At 34.8% G+C, this 14,238-nt stretch overlaps 1 protein-coding gene across 2 annotated transcripts in view; it reads left to right on the plus strand.

The window, feature by feature from the left end:
- The window catches only part of MAD2L1 (mitotic arrest deficient 2 like 1), a 52,942-nt gene that overhangs the window by 12,285 nt on the left and 26,419 nt on the right, over nt 1-14,238 (plus strand). The window lies entirely within an intron of this gene.

Raw genomic sequence — 14,238 nt, forward strand, 5'->3', positions numbered from 1 at the left:
CTAAAGAGCTTTCCCCTTACTCCTACAGTCCTAGATAATCCTATTTCCTACTACCACACAATTTAGCATTTAATAAAATCAATCATTAGCACTTATTAAGTTCCTATGGTTCAGAGACTCTCCCTAAACCCTGGGAATACAAAGAGAGGAAGAAGGCCCACTAGAAGTCCACAGACTAATGGGGAAAACAATGCATAAACAATTATGTATAATTAAGCTATATACAAATAAATAGAAAATAATCAGCATAGTAAAAGAACTAGAAAGAGGGATTTGGAAGTTTCACAAGGAAGGTGGAATTTTAGCTGAGACATGAAGGAGACAAGTGAGAATATGTAATGTTCTCTTCTTGAGTTTTCTTGGGGTCTCTGGGAGCAGCCTTTGTTTCAGTCCAGTAATCACCACAAGTGCAGCCAGGTGTTAAAGTCCAAATCCTTTATTGTCTCTTTCAAAGTTCTATCTCCTTCCTTTGGGGCTTGGCTAGTTTTCTTAGAGGCCTATCTCTGTCCTTAGTTCTGAGAGCTTGAGTTCCTGCCGCCAGTCCTTTGCCTTCTCTGCTTCTGCCAGCTTCTCCAATGAATCCTGACTAAGGCTCCTAGCTTGTATGCTCTACACTGAGTATAAACCAATCATTATATCACTAGGAAAGCATTATTTGTTATAGGATTAAATCAGTACTAAACTAGATTTAGCCATTGTCTCCTCAATTCCACTTAGTACTTTGTTTCAAGTTCTGGCCCATAACAAGAAGACAGCATTGTAGCCACAGGGGACAGACAGAAAAGATGGCATGGAGCCTAAAGATGGTGTTTTATGGAGTAGTCAGGAGGCCAGTGTCACTGGATGAAATTATTCGGAAAGGAATAGGGAAAAAGGGGCCAAGTTATCAAGGGCTTTGAATGCCAAAGAATTCTATATTTAATCCCAGTGATAGGGAGTCCTGAAGTTGAATAAAGGGATTTCATTGTCAGACTTGCACTTCGGAAAAATCATTTTGGGGGCTGAATGGAGGATGAATTGGAATGGGAAGAAACTTGAGTCAGACAGACCCTATCAGCAGCTGTTGCAGTAGTCCAGATGTATGATGATAAAGGCCTGCACTAGATTGATGACTGTCAGAAGAGAGAAGTGAGCAGAGACAAGAAAAAAGGTGCAATGAACAGGCTTTGATAACAATCTGGATATGAGGGATAAGAGAGAGAGTAAGGAGTCAATGATGACCACTAAGTTGTGAGTCTGGGTGACTGAAAGGATGCCCTTGATACAAAAGAGATGTTTAATGAACATTCATTGATTTAAGATTCAAAAATTAGAAGTGGGGGAAAAGATGAGTTGAATTTGGGACATATTGAGCTTAAGATATCTCCAGGGCATCCAGTTAGGGGAGAGGTTATTGCTAGATAGGGAGATCTGAGAATTATCAGTGAAGAGATATTGATTAAATCCATAGGAGCTGATGTGATCATCAAGTAACATAAAGGAAAAGAGGGCCCTGAGACCACGATCTGGATGAAGATCCAGCTAAGGAAACTGAAAGAGAACAGTTGGAGAACCAGCCTGGTGTCCAAAAAACCCAGGGATGAGAGGATCACAAATAGAAGAAGCTTACAGTGTCAAAGCTGCAGAAATGTGAACACAGATGAGAATTGAGAAAAGACTTTTGAATTTAACAATTAGAATATTGCTGATATCTTCAGCAAGATAGTTTCAGTTAAATGTGAGGTTGGAGGCGAGAGTAGAGTTAAGAAAAGGGTGAGGAGAGGACTGTGGAAGTACCTATTATAAATGACCTCAGGAGTTTAGCTACAAAAGGCAGATGGGGTAATAGAGGCAATGGAAACATCTGTTGAAGGATTTTTTTTTGAGAATGAAGGGTTGGAAAGGGAGGGACATGGGCACCTGTATAGGCACTAAAAAAAGCATCTAATTGGGAGAGGTTAAAGATCTATGTGATTTGCCTGATTAGATCAGAGTTGTCTTAATTTACATTTCTCTGATTAATAATGATTTGGAACACTTTCATATATTTCCTCACAAATACTAAATAAATAAGGTAGTATGATAATGAGGTAGTTAGGTACTCAAGAAGACAGTCTAGTGTTGAACTGGTTCACCAAAGAATTATGATGGCAAAAAAAAGGACCACATGACTAGCAGAAATGTGGACCAAGAATTATAGAACATTAAGGTTTACAAAGTACTTTCTTCACAACAACCTTATTAGGACAACCAATTAATGCTTTGATTTAAATTTGATTGATTATCATGTTGGAAAGGAATTTGACTAAGAGGGCCAAAAAACACAGGGTGTGAAAAGACAAGACTGACTGAAATTCAGTAAGTTAATTTTCCAAAATGGAATCCGATATGGTTTAAAGTATATATACAGCCTGAATATTAAATATGACATAATGTGAATATTAAAAATGGCCAAAAGACATTGTAAATGAAAAGAAATTATAGGTTCAAACTATAGCTAAATTCCTTTCCTGGTCTTCCTGGGGCACATAGTGGGCTGATGTCATTTTCATTTGAAGCCTACAGGATTGAGGTTAATATACAATTAACGGTCATAACTATGAATGTGGATAGGATGAATTCACCCATAAAATGTAAGAAGATAGAGAAGAATAAAATAGAAAGTAGAATGAAACAATTTTTTGTGTTTAAGAAACATAACTGAAACAAACAAAACTTAACAGCTGAAAATAAAAGAGCTGGCTCAAAATCTATTATTTCTTATCTAAGTGAAGTGAAAAAGTCATGTTTGTCAGTCATGTCCTCTGATCTAGAAATAGCAAAAATAGTTTATCATAAAGAGATAAATAAGAAAATTACATATTGCTCAGCCAGTGTAACAAAATGACATTGCTATATAAATTAATGCCAAACTAATTACTGCCAAAGAATTACTTTACAGGAGCAAAATAATAATATTAAAAATGATGCAAAGGATCAAAAGATCAATAATTACAAGAAAATAATGGGGAAATAGTGGAAAAGAAGTGGGTTTAGTAGCACAAGGTCTCAAAATCTCAAGAAAAATTTTAAATTTAAACATTCTTTATCTCTCTTCTCTAAGGTAGGGAAAGAGTAGTACTAGGATTTTGTAAATAAAAATTGTTAGTACTAAAAAAAAAAAACAAAAAACCCCAAAACTAGCTAAATTAAAAACAGAAAATTAGGTACAAATAGGAGTCAATCTCCATTGTTTAAATACTGAGGAAAGATTATCAAGAAAATCTTGATAATCAGAATTGAAACCTGCTTTGAGAATGTAGCTAGCTAGATAAGAATGAATAATACAAGGCATTATGGTTTTGGATTAAATGAGATGAAGATGATTATTTAAAAAGCGAACATTTATGATTACCCAGAATTGAAAATCTTTTGTACAAATTAGTATTAGAAGGAAATACATAACAAAAACAAACTAGGAAAATTTTTGCAGTATATCTTGTCTGACCAAACTTGTATTTGAATGCAATGGAGTATTATTTTGCAATAATAAGTTGACTTTAGGATAGATCCCAAAAAACCTAAGAAGCCTTTTATGAATTGACATAGATGGAACAGAACCCTAGAGACAAACTGTTACAATGATGTAAAAGAAACCAACCTTGAAAGACTGATCAATACAGTCAATATATGACTTTGAAAGACTTACCTCAGTAAAGAATGATACATAGATTTTCAGACTTGGTTATAATGTAAATTTGTTTCATTTCACTATCATTGCCACAAAGCAAAGCTTCTGTTTAGATGGTAGAGTGAGTTGTAGAAAGGCAAAGAGAGGATAGTGATAATAAATTTTTTCAAAGAAGAAAAGAATTAATTCACAGAAGACAGCATAAAGAAGTTCAGAAGTAGACACAGATAAGCAGGATAGTCCGATGATTAGCATGTGATAGAAACTCACTTTCATGTACAATTGTCTTTTTTTAATGAAATATTTATTGATGTTTAAGTTTATAATAAAGAAATTTTTTTAAATAAATAAAAGGACAGTGGATGTAGGGGGAGGAGAAAATTAACAGTACATTAAATATGTCTGACATTATATGCAATATTTCCTTATCCAAAGTCTACCACTTTTGCAAAGAAGGGACGGAGTTATATTTTCTTAATTGTTCTTTGGAGCTAAGGTTGATCATTTAACTATGCAAAGTTCAGATTCAGATTTTTTTTCAATTGTTTTTCCAATTTATATTGTTGTGATGTGTTTGTGGTTTCCTTTTTTTTTTTTTTTTTTTTTTTGAGTCGTTCACAATTTTCCTTTCCTAACTCTTTCTCAACCTATTATTTTAAGTAAATTTATTTTGTTATGTTTTCTTTTTCCCCAAGAAATCATCCACTCTTTGATCCTCTCATCCTTTTCAAACTATTCTAAATTTAATTTTTTGACTCATGGGCTACTGTTTCTAGTTGCTTCTTTATTCCTTTTTATGGGAAATTCCTATTCCACATTTTTTTTTTATTTTGATTATTAGTCAATCCCTGCTTTGTTTTCTTACTGTGTCTTGATCTTAGAAATATTCATTCATTAAGGAGGCAATGTGGGATGGAATTGATGGTGTATGATGAGAATCATTCTGTATCCATAAGCCATGAGGCCTTACTTGATACTATGTTCATTCTCTTTATCTAAAACTAAATTATTTAATCTCTGGTTCTCTGTCCCCTACTATCTTCACCTTGAGTTTTGCCTGCTCTTGGGTACTCATATATTCTTCTCAAAAGAATACAATCTTCTTATGCCCCAATTGTTGTTAAGAAAGTAAAGTATTATGCCCTTACTTGGGATTGTTGTTGTTGTTGTTGTTTTCCAATTGTTTTCCCCCATTTATAATGTCATAATCATTGTGTCTATGGTTTTCCCTTTTTTGTGAGTAGTTCAGATAGGAAAGGAAAATATAGTCCATAGTAAATAACCAATAAAAATGAGGCTATCATTACTTAATATTTTCTTAATATTCTCATTGACCTTTTTTAATGTTTCTGTTGATTGGATTGCAACTACATTTATTCATTTTTTTGATGCTTGTTTTTTCCTCAATCATTTAAATGTGTCTCTTCTGTTTTAAGTTTATCTTTTTTGTTAATGATTAAGATCAAGTTTTTCAGGCAATATTTTGTCAGGAATGGAAAAGATTGTGCAGTCTGAGTTCCTTTTTTTAAAATGCAGTATTCCAATTTGTTTTTGTTTTTTTTTTTGATTCACAACTGCAAATAATCTTGGGTTATTTAAATCATCTTTCTTTTATATGTGAAGGTCTTTCTCCTGCTAGCTTGAAAATTTTATTATTGAAATTATGAAATTTAACCACTACCTTTCTTGAAGTTCCAATGATTTTTTAGTTTTAGGTTTTGCTTTTGCTTTTGGTTTTTTAGTTTAGTTTAATTTTGTTTCTCTAATTGTGATCTCTGGATTCAATCAATCTAGATTTTGTTGTTTATACTTACAAATTCTGGGCAGGATTTTAAAAATATATTTTTTTTCTTTTTTTTTTTTTTGTATTACTTCCAAAATATGATATTCAAATTTTTCAAAAATATGCATATTTGTCATTTTCTTTTGGGATATTTTTGATCCTTATGTAATCGCTGCTCAGCCTGTCTTAAAAAAGCCAGGGGCTTTGGTTCTTGTAGAATTTTCTTCTTCCTTTAATATTGTTGTCTTTTCTTTGTCTTCCAGCAAATTTTCTTCAACTTCAGTCATCTTTGTTTTCAGAATGTCTTTTTCTCTCCCAGTCTCTAAATTCTCTGTGGTCTATTTCTGTTTTTCTTGCTCTGCTATTTAAATTTCAAAACTTTTACATTGAAAGCTGGGTTTTTTTTTAACCTAAATTTACTCCTAATTTCTTCGTGTAAAAGTTTTATTTATCTTTTAAATCATTCTGGAGTTTTTCTGTTAACTCTTTTTTTTTTATAATAACTTTTTATTGACAGAACCCATGCCAAGGTAATTTTTTTACAACATTGTCCCTTGCACTCACTTCTGTTCCGATTTTTCTCTCCCACCCTCCACCCCCTCCCCTAGATGGCAAGTAGTCCTATATATGTTGAATATGTCGTAGTATATCCTAGATACAATGTATGTGTGCAGAACCAAACAGTTTTCTTGTTGCACAGGGAGAATTGGATTCAGAAGGTAGAAATAACCCGGGAAGAAAAACAAAAATGCAAACAGTTTACATTCATTTCCCAGTGTTTTTTCTTTGGGTGTAGTTGTTTCTGTCCATCATTGATCAATTGAAACTGAATTAGGTCTCTTTGTCAAAGAAATCCACTTCCATCAAATTACGTCTTCATACAGTATCGTTGTTGACATATATAATGATCTCTTGGTTCTGCTCATTTCACTCAGCATCAGTTCATGTACATCTCCCCAAGCCTCTCTGTATTCATCCTGCTGGTCATTTCTTACAGAACAATAATATTCCATAACATTCATATACCACAATTTACCCAGTCATTCTCCAATTGATGGGCATCCATTCAGTTTCCAGTTTCTAGCCACTACAAACAGGGCTGCCACAAACATTTTGGCACATACAAGTCCCTTTCCCTTCTTTAGTATCTCCTTGGGGTATAAGCCCAGTAGTAGCACTGCTGGGTCAAAGGGTATGCACAGTTTGATAACTTTTTGGGCATAATTCCAGATTGCTCTCCAGAATGGTTGGATTCGTTCACAACTCCACCAACAATGGTTCTGTATCCCAGTTTTCCCGCATCCCCTCCAATAATCATTATTTTTTCCTGTCATCTTAGCCAATCTGACAGGTGTGTAGTGATATCTCAGAGTTGTCTTAATTTGCATTTCTCTGATTAATAATGATTTGGAACACATTTTCATATAAGTGGTAATAGTTTCAATTTCATAATCTGAAAATTGTCTGTTCATATCCTTTGACCATTTGTCAATTGGAGAATGGCTTGGTTTCTTATAAATTAGAGTCAGTTCTCTATATATTTTGGAAATGGGGCCTTTATCAGAACCTTTAACTGTGAAGATGTTTTCCCAGTTTGTTGCTTCCCTTCTAATCTTGTTTACATTAGTTTTGTTTGTACAGAAGCTTTTTAATTTGATATAATCAAAATTTTCTATTTTGTGATCAATAATGGTCTCTAGTTCGTCTTTGGTCACAAATTTCTTCCTCCTCCACAAGTCTGAGAGATAAACTATCCTATGTTCCTACAATTTATTTATAATCTCATTCTTTATGTCTAAATCATGGACCCATTTTGAACTTGGTATATGGTGTTAAGTATGGGTCCGTGCTGTTATTAACTCTTGATCTCTGAGAAGTACTCTAGATTCCCCTTTTCATCACATAAATTTGGTTCATTTTCTTTTACATTGTAATAATTGTACATAATCTTCTGTTCCTTCTTTGAATTTATATCCATCCTTCCTTCTACTTTTATGATCAGCTCTGTTGATTTTTATTCTTTTTAGCCAGATTTTTCAGTAGATTTTTTTCTTCAACTTTTTGGTGTTATAGCCATTCTCTCATAGTTCGCTTATCTCTGATTGACCTCTTCAGTCTGGACTTTTTCCATTCTAGTATTTTACACAGACACTGTGTCCTCAGGATTCTCATGTTTGAGATTTGGGAGTGAATCCAGAACAAGATTCTTCTCAGAGTAAATTCTTGGGAGGAGAGGACCAACCTCTGCATTTTTCATTCCCCTTCTCCCTCAGACAAAGATTATCTTTTCTCACTCACTGCAGTAAGGCTCTGGGCAACTCTCCACTGACTATGTCTTCTACAATGCCTCATGTAATCTCAGGCCCCTGGGTAGAATCAGTATGGACAGGGATCTCTCTAGTCAAACCTCAAGTTTCAAACCTGTGAATTTTCTGTGTTTAATATACCAGGTATATAAAATGGGTTAGGGGTTAAGGACACTGACTCAGACTTCTATGTATGTATGTTTTCTAATGTTATTTCATTTTTTTTATCTTGTACATTATTTTTGTCTTATCTTGTGAGTTTACCTTAGTTACTTTATATCTAGCATGTAATTTCTTTTTTTTCTTCTGAAAGCTATTAATTCACCCTATTGAAATTGACAAGATCTTATATTTTAATGCTATTTATTTTTTTTCTCTTCCTAATTATTTTATTAGTGACATACATACACAAATGCCCAGTAATTTTTGCAGGTTTAATCTTTATCCTGCTATTTAGTCAAAGTATCATCTCATTTTTGTTATTATTGATTTTCTAGGGCTTCCTAAGTAACAAATCATATCATTTTCAAATGGAGATGATTTTGTCTTTTTTGGAAGCTCAATTATTAGAAAGTTCCTTTTTTCATTTAGTCCTTACTACAAATTCCATATTTGACTCTTCTTCTCCCTGGGACTAATTAGAGGTTTAATTTGTTTTAATCATAATAATGTTTTTTGTTTGTTTGTTAAATAGATTTTGACATCTTTTGTTCTTATCTCGCATTTCCATTTCCCTCTACCAGAGCCATCCCTTCTAACAATTTTAAATTTTTTTTTAAATAACTTTTTATTGCCAGAACCCATGCCAGGGTAATTTTTTACAACATTATCCCTTGCACTCACTTCTGTTCCGATTTTTCCCCTCTCTCCCTCCACTCTCTCCCCCAGATAGCAAGCAGTCCTATACATGTTAAATAGATTACAGTAGATCTTGGATAGAATATATGTGTGCAGAACCGAACAGTTTTCTTGTTGCTTAGGGAGAATTGGATTTAGAAGGTATAAATAACCTGGGAAGAAGAACAAAAGTGCAAGCAGTTTACATTCATTTCCTAGTGTTCTTTCTTTGGGTGTAGCTGCTTCTGTCCATCCTTGATCAATTGAAACTAAGTTAGATCTTGTCTTTGTTGAAGAAATCCACTTCCATCAGAATACATCCTCATACAGTATCGTTGTTGAGGTATATAATGATTTCCTGGTTCTGCTCATTTCGCTCAGCATCAGTTCATGTAAATCTCGCCAATACTCTCTGGATTCATCCTTCTGGTTGTTTCTTACAGAATAATAATATTCCATAACATTCATATACCACAATTTACTCAACTATTCTCCAATTGATGGGCATCCATTCATTTTCCAGCTTCTGGCCACTACAAACAGGGCTGCCACAAACATTTTGGCACATACAGGTCCCTTTCCCTTTTTTAGTATCTCTTTGGAATATAAGCCCAGTAGAGACACTGCTGGATCAAAGGGTATGCACAGTTTGATAACTTTTTGGGCATAGTTCCAAACTGCTCTCCAGAATGGCTGGATGTGTTCACAATTCCACCAACAATGTATCAGTGTCCGTGTTTTCCCACATCCCCTCCAACATTCTGCATTATCTTTCCCTGTCATTCTGGCCAATTTGACAGGTCTAACAATTTTTTAAAAAGAAAAGCAAGAAGAGATCATTTTAGTTCCACAGACACCTCTTATCAGCAAAGATTTGAGGATTTGAGGGATGTTGTCTTTTTATATTTCTTCTTGGAGATAAAGCTTATCCTTGCAAATATACATTTGATTGTTTTGTGTTGGTTGTTCTTTTCATTTCCATTTCCATTATTATAGTCATGGTATAAGCAGCTAGGTGGCACAGTGCTGACCAGGTACCAAGTCTGAAATCAGGAAGACCCGAGTTCAAATCCAGCGTCATTTCCAGGTAACTATCTGTGTACCCTGGGCAAATCACTTTAACCCTTTGCTTCAGTTTTCTAATCTGTCAAATGTTCTGGAGAAGGACATGGCACAGCCCTGTAGTATCTTTGCCAGGAAAACCCCTAATGGGCTCATCAAAAGTTGGACATGACTGAACAACAAGAGAAAGAAAATGACCTTGCTAGTAAGTACACATTCAGTGTGTAGAAGAACCAAGGCTCCAGATTGAGTATTCTTTTCCTACACTTTTTATGTATGTTTATTTTGGGGGAGCTAGTGCTATAATGGACAGAGCAGTGGCTCTGGAGTTAGGAGGAACCGAGTTCAAATATGATTTCAGACATTTGACACTTATTAATTGTGTGACTCTGGGCAAATTACATAATCCTGCTTGCCTTGACCAAAAAAAACAAAAAACTTTTATCTCATAATTCTCACCATTTCAGGAATTTCTTTTTAATGACATGAGAGAATTTGGATCCCATCATCTTGGGTTCCTCTGATAGTTTAAGGGGAAAAGAGAGCTTGAGGAGCCTATGTAGGTATAGCCTTATTAATAAGAAAGAATATGAATTTAGATTCAGAGGATTTGGTTTCAACTTAATGTTGTATGCTATTCTGAGGAAGGAACCAGGGCTTTCACTCTTCTCAGATCTCTTCCTGGCTCTCCAGACTTCATTTCCCTCTGTATGGGTGTCTTCCTTCCCTTCCCTCCTCCCTTCCCCTTTCCCCCCCTGCTCAGCTCTTCTCATTAGGATGTAAGTTTCTGTAGGGTACATCCTGGATTTTTTTTTTTTTATTGCATTCATATTCCTTTCTTAGCACAGTGCCTAGCACATCATAAATATATAACGTGTCTTCTGACTTGATTGGTGGGACTTTGGGCAAATCCCTTCCCTCTCCATCAGTCAATTTACATTTATTAAACATTTACTGTATGCCAGGCGCTGCTCTAAGCATCTTATATAATGAAAAGCAAAAGACAGTTTCTGCTCTCAAGGAGCTCACAGTTTAGTGAGTCTCTGGGCCCCAACGTCCCTGTATATAAAATGAAAAGATTGGACCATGTTATCTCTATAGTCTTCTACAGCTCTCAATAGATGATCCTAATCCTTCAATCTTATATTTTACTTTATATTGACGTTGCCTTTTGGGTCTTCTAGATAGGGACAGGAACTGACCTAGAGTGTTACTGACAGAGGAAATTCCCAGGTGTGCTCCACTGTTATTTGCTTCTCATACTTTAGAACATATTTGAAATACGGTATTAGGGCAATGTGAAGGAATAATGGAGCTATAGAGTTTATGTCATGGTGGTTCTTTTTTTTACCATTCCTTCATCTTGAAAGTTATTCAATAATTCTAGCCCACTTCCCTGCATTGCCTATATTTTCCAGTAGATGTCACCATTGTTGTATTTTTCAAATTACAATCCGTTTCTCTTGAATCGCAGCCTATGCCTTTTATGCTCTGTCATTTTTTACATTGCATTTTAGGTCCTATCATGTATTATATAATACTTTTATACATCATTTTATATTTATATTTGTTATAACTACAGTATAAATATCTTAACTCTTCAATTCGACGGTTAACAGGATTCATTGTTACAGAAGAGGTGGCTCCGCATTTGGCATCTGAAGATCTGAATTTAAACCATTGCTCTGTAACCTGTGTGGTCCACTCAAGCCATTTTAGATCTCTGGACTTCAGTTATCCCATCTGTAGAATGAGAAAGAGGATTAAACTATAGATGAGTTCTAAGATCCCTTTCAATTATAAGTATTTGCTATGACTTTCAAACTTAATATCAACCCCAGGCAAAGAATACCATGTTAAACCTTAGTTTCTTGACCAAAGAAATGATCAAGAGAATTCTAGAAAATCAGTGAACGGTGTACAATATCTCCATTTTAGCCAGGAATTTGACAGAATCATCCATGTTGTTTTCTTGGACAAAATAGCAGAATAGCATAATACATTAACTATATGATAGGACAATAAAGTAGATTTGTAGCTAGAGTCATACCAAATAATTTTAATTAATGTATCTATATCAGCCTGTGGGGAGGTATCCAGACTACATCACAAAGCATGCTGCTTTTTACCTTACTGTGTTCAACATTTCATCAGTGACTTGAATGAAGATATCACATTTCCAAGAGCCATACTGTTGGGAAGGCTGTTGATTTGTGAGATAAAAAATGAATATTCAAAAATCTATCTGGAGAGATGGATTGATAGGCCTTAAGTCAATATGAAAATTCTACATTATATAGATGTAAAGTCTTCAATGTGAGTTAAAAAAATATTGCCTAGGCTTGGGAGCCATAAAACTGGTCATGTTCTTTGACTTCTCTTTACTGAATAATTAGTTGTTTGGATATATATGTGTATTTATATGTGCACATATATATACACATACATATACATGTAAATAACTTAGTTTTGAAAACAAAATACTAGAAAAAGTCCTAGTTTAAGGAAGAAGTGGGGTATAAAAACCAGGAAAGGTGAGTGTGCCAGTCAACAAGCATTTATTAAGCACCTACTATGTGTAAGACACTCACTCTACTAATACAGATAAGGAGATATTGAGAACACCTAGTTTCTTTGACTGAATTTAAATCTTTAGAAGTAAATAAATTATATTTCAGAGTAATGATAGAATTAGCAAATATGCTTTCCAATACATAGTCCATAGACAGTAGTAAAAGTCTGGAAATTTTGTATGTAGATATATAAGAGCTAGAGAATGACTGAAGAAAGAATGCAATAATTTTGTCCATCATCATTAAAAAATTCATATATCCAGACATAGGGGAAATTTTTTTTACAAAAGAAAATGGAATTGGTAGAAATATGTATATAGTCACTGATTATAACTGTGTAAGAAATGTGTTATGACTATATTATATATATGTTAGGGGCATCTAGGTGTCATAGTGGATAGAGTGCTGAGCCTGGGGTCAGGAAGATTCATCTGGCCTCAGATACCCCTAAATGGTGATCCTGGGCAAGTCGCTTAACTCTACTTGCCTCAGTTTCCTCGTCAGTAAAATGAACTGGAAAATAAAAGACAAAACACTCCAGTATTTTTTTGACAAGAAAACCCCAAATAGGATCATGAAGAAACACACACAACTGGAAAAAAAAATTTGAACAATAATAAACTATAAACATATCAAAGTCTCCTAACTAATCTTAAAACAGCCTTCATTTGAAGGCTACTACCTACATTTTCCCTTTCCCCATTTTTTCTCAGCAGAAGAGGGAATTGAGGAAATTTCCTCCCTACTTCTATACCTCAACCCTCTTCATCATCACCTAATTTGCTCCAGCCTTAGCATGAGAGGCATTCATCAGTTTTATTTATCTTCTTGACACTATCCCATTTCATTCAACCATCCTCTCTCCTTATTCTTCAGGCTCTTGTTATCTACTGATTCTGAATTGCATACAAATATATCCAGGTTCTCTGTTGTTTTTCAGAACCTTCCCTTAATCCTAACACCCCCCCACACAATTATATTGTATTTCTTCTCTCTTCCAGTTCCAAACTCCTAGAAAAAGCTGCTACACTCATTGCCTTCACTTTCTCACTTCCCACTCACTTCTCAACTACTCACAACCTGGCTTCTTATTCCATCACCCAAATGAAACTGCATTCTCCAAGGTTACCAACTATCAACTAAATGCCAAAGCCTTTTCTCAGTCTTCATCTAAAGTATTACTACATCTAAAGTAAACTTCCTCTAGAAGTAGCAGTTGGGGAGTCCTATAAGTGGCAAATTACTTTGCTCTATATTTCTGATACTGTATATGCCTCTTAGTGCCACTGATGGTCTCTGCCACCATTAGGCACAGATGCCACAGATGTCCCCACCTCACAACTTACTCCCGATTAATAAACAGCGCTGCCTGCCCCAGTTCTGATCTCCCTGGAGAATTTTAGGTTACATCTTCCATTTCACCAAGGGACATCTTCAAAAGTATCAATAGTCTTACAAATAGCAGGGAGAACATTGCCCCCTTCCCCCTTGCTTCTGTGGGTAACAAAAGCAAATAAAGCAGGTTTCTACAAACATTCCTGTTTTCAGCACTTTGACTATGCCTCTGGGAATCAGAGAGCATGGATATTAATTTAGACCAACTTAAAGAAAAAATCTTGTTCATTTCTGAAGCAAAATAAGAACTTGGATTCCAAGTGCATTTTTTAAATACCAGGTGAGCATTCTCAGGCCAAAGTTAAGTAACTAAAGTACATCATTTACTAGAGAGGATAATAGATAAGATAAATGCATCACACCCTGTCTACCATCAGCAAACCAAAAACATTTATTAATCCTAAAGTGCCACACATTATGTTAATTACTAATGATAAAAGCAAAAGAGAAAAAGAAAAAAAAATTGGTCCCTGCTTTAAGGAGTTTACATTTTTAATGATAGGAATAAAATGCAGGAAAATAAGCATATACTAGAGGAAATGAATAGTAATTGTACAAGGGAAGCTTCTTGCGGCTAGGGAAAAGGGCCTAGGAAAAACCTCTTCCAGAATGGGGCATTTAAGCAGAGTCCAG

This window comes from Sarcophilus harrisii, chromosome 6 (genome assembly GCF_902635505.1).
Source record: "Sarcophilus harrisii chromosome 6, mSarHar1.11, whole genome shotgun sequence".
Lineage (NCBI taxonomy): Eukaryota > Metazoa > Chordata > Mammalia > Dasyuromorphia > Dasyuridae > Sarcophilus > Sarcophilus harrisii.